Here is a 3,552-nt window from a genome sequence, read left to right as displayed (position 1 = left end):
CTGTGACATAGAGGATTCCACATCTTCTTGTTCTCTTCTCTTTCATATGAGCAGGAGCAGAGATAAAGGCATTCTTGTTGAAGCTGACCCTGAACCTGAAAGGACCTTGAAGCGAAAGCTAAGAGAAGCTAAGGCTCAACTCTCTGTTGAGGACCTGACCGAATTCTTCAAAGAAGAAGAACCCATGGCAGCCGAAAACAACAACAATGCCAACAATGCAAGGAAGGTGCTGGGTGACTTTACTGCACCTACTCCCGACTTCTATGGGAGAAGCATCTCTATCCCTGCCATTGGAGCAAACAACTTTGAGCTTAAGCCTCAGTTAGTTTCTCTAATGCAACAGAATTGCAAGTTCCATGGACTTCCAATGGAAGATCCTCATCAGTTTTTAGCTGAGTTCTTGCAAATCTGTGACACAGTCAAGACTAATGGGGTTGACCCTGAGGTCTACAGACTGATGCTATTCCCTTTTGCTGTAAGAGACAGAGCTAGAATATGGTTGGACTCACAACCTAAAGATAGCCTGGACTCTTGGGAAAAGCTAGTCAATGCCTTCTTGGCAAAGTTCTTTCCACCTCAAAAATGGAGTAAGCTTAGAGTGGAAGTCCAAACCTTCAGACAGAAGGATGGAGAATCCCTCTATGAAGCTTGGGAAAGATACAAACAATTAATCAGAAAATGTCCCTCAGACATGCTTTCTGAATGGAGCATCATAGGTATTTTCTATGATGGTCTCTCTGAACTATCCAAGATGTCTTTGGATAGCTCTGCTGGAGGATCTCTTCATCTGAAGAAAACGCCTACAGAGGCTCAGGAACTAATTGAGATGGTTGCAAATAACCAATTCATGTACACTTCTGAAAGGAATCTTGTGAACAATGGGACTAGTCAGAAGAAAGGAGTTCTTGAGATTGATACTCTGAATGCCATACTGGCTCAGAATAAGATATTGACTCAACAAGTCAATTTGATTTCCCAAATTCTGTCTGGAATGCAAAATGCACCTGGCAGTACTAAGGAAGCTTCATCTGAGGAAGAAGCTTATGATCCTGAGAACCCTTCAATGGAAGAGGTGAATTACCTAGGAGAACCCTATGGAAACACCTATAATTCTTCATGGAGAAATCACCCAAATTTCTCATGGAAGAATCAAGAGAGACCTCAACAAGGTTTCAATAATAATAATGGTGGAAGAAACAGGTTTAGCAATAGCAAGCCTTTTCCATCATCTTCTCAGCAACAGACAGAGAGTTCTAAGCAGAATAACTCTGACTTAGCAACCATGGTCTCTTATCTAATCAAAACCACTCAAAGTTTCATGACTGAAACAAGGTCCTCCATTAGAAATTTGGAAGGACAAGTGGGACAGCTGAGCAAGAAAGTTACTGAACTCCTTCCTAGGACTCTCCCAAGCAACACAGAAGAAAATCCAAAAGGAGAGTGCAAAGCCATAACCATGGCCGAATATGGAGAGGAAAGAGAGGAGGTAGACGCCACTGAGGAAGACCTCAATGGGCGTGCACCAACCTCCTCTGAGTTCCCCAATGAGAAACCATGGGAATCTGAGGCTCAAAATGAGACCATAGAGATTCCATTGGACTTACTTCTGCCTTTCATGAGCTCTGATGAGTATTCTTCCTCTGAAGAGGATGAGTATGTCACTGAAGAGCAAGTTGCTAAATATCTTGGAGCAATCATGAAGCTAAATGACAAGTTATTTGGAAATGAGACTTGGGAAGATGAATCTCCCTTGCTCACCAAAGAACTGGATGACTTGTCTAGGCAGAAATTACCTCAAAAGAGACAAGATCCTGGGAAGTTTTCCATACCTTGTACCATAGGCACCATGACCTTCAAGAAGGCCCTGTGTGACTTAGGGTCAAGTGTGAACCTCATGCCTCTCTCTGTAATGGAGAAGCTAGGGATCTTTGAGGTGCAAGCTGCAAGAATCTCATTGGAGATGGCAGACAACTCAAGAAAACAAGCTCATGGACTTGTAGAGAATGTTTTGGTAAAAGTTGAAGACCATTACATCCCTACTGACTTCATAGTCCTAGAGACTGGGAAGTGCATGGATGAATCCATCATCCTTGGCAGACCCTTCCTAGCAACAGCAAAGGCTGTGATTGATGTTGATAGAGGAGAGCTAATCATCCAAGTGAATGAAGAATCCTTGGTGTTTAAGGCCCAAGGATATCCCTCTATCACCATGGAGAAGAAGCATGAAGAGCTTCTCTCAAAACAGAGCCAAACAGAGCCCCCACAGTCAAACTCTAAGTTTGGTGTTGGGAGGCCACAACCAAACTCTAAGTTTGGTGTTGAACCCCCACATTGAAACTCTAAGTTTGGTGTTGGGAGGTTCCAACATGGCTCTGAGTATCTGTGAGGCTCCATAAGAGTCCTCTGTCAAGCTAATGACATTAAAGAAGCGCTTGTTGGGAGGCAACCCAATGTTTTATAATTAACTATTTCCTTTTGCTATTTTATGTTTTTTGTAGGTTGATGATCATAAGAAGTCACAAAATCAATGAAAAAAGCAAAAACAGAATGAAAAACAGGAAGAAAAATAGCATACCCTGGAGGAAGAACTCACTGGCGTTTAAACGCCAGTGAGGCTAGCAGATGGGCGTTTAACGCCCAGTCTGGCACCATTCTGGGCGTTTAACGCCAGAAAGGGGCACCAGCCCGGTGTTTAACGCCAGAAATGGCTCAAAACGTGATTTTGAGCAACATTTGGTGCAGGGATGACTTTTCCTTGACACCACAGGATCTGTGGACCCCACAGGACCCCCACCTACCCCACCACCACCCTCTCTCTTCTTCCCCCATTCACCAATCACCTCAATACCTCTTCCCCAAAAACCCTTCACCTATCAAATCCCATCTTTCTCTTCACCACTCACATCCATCCTTCATAAAACCCCACCTAACCTTCCATTCAAATTCAAACCACTTTCCCACCCAAACCCACCCTCAAATGGCCGAACAACCTTCTCCCCTCTCTCCTATAAATACCCTTCTTCACTCCTTTATTTTCACACAACCTAAACACCACTTCTTCCCTTCTTTGGCCGAATACAAAGCCATCCCTTTTTCCCTCATTTCTTCTTCTTCTACTCTCTTCTTTCTTCTTTTGCTCGAGGACGAGCAAACCTTTTATGTTTGGTGTGGTAAAAGCATTGCTTTTTCATTTTTCCATAACCATTTATGGCATCCAAGGCCGGAGAAACCTCTAGAAAGAGGAAAGGGAAGGCAAAAGCTTCCACCTCCGAGTTATGGGAGATGGATAGATTCATCTCAAGGGTGCATCAAGACCACTTCTATGAAGTTGTGGCCTTGAAGAAGGTGATCCCCGAGGTCCCCTTTTCACTCAAAAAGGGTGAATATCCGGAGATCCGCCATGAGATCTGAAGAAGAGGTTGGGAAGTACTTACCAACCCCATTCAACAAGTCGGAATCTTGATGGTTCAAGAGTTCTATGCCAATGCATGGATCACAAAGAACCATGATCAAAGTATGAACCCGGATCCAAAGAATTATCTTACTATGGTT

General features: G+C 43.6%; 1 non-coding gene across 1 annotated transcript; it reads right to left on the bottom strand.

The window, feature by feature from the left end:
• Nucleotides 1-589: 589 nt before the first annotated feature.
• LOC130983641 (small nucleolar RNA R71) lies at nt 590-697 on the bottom strand. The gene has a single exon (XR_009087623.1). It is a non-coding gene; the product is annotated as a small nucleolar RNA R71 (small nucleolar RNA).
• Nucleotides 698-3,552: the final 2,855 nt, after the last annotated feature.

The sequence above is a fragment of the Arachis stenosperma genome, chromosome 5, assembly GCF_014773155.1.
Source record: "Arachis stenosperma cultivar V10309 chromosome 5, arast.V10309.gnm1.PFL2, whole genome shotgun sequence".
Taxonomy (NCBI): Eukaryota; Viridiplantae; Streptophyta; class Magnoliopsida; order Fabales; family Fabaceae; genus Arachis; species Arachis stenosperma.
Note: the sequence above shows the minus strand (reverse complement) of the source record. Positions and strands in the feature narration are given on the sequence as shown.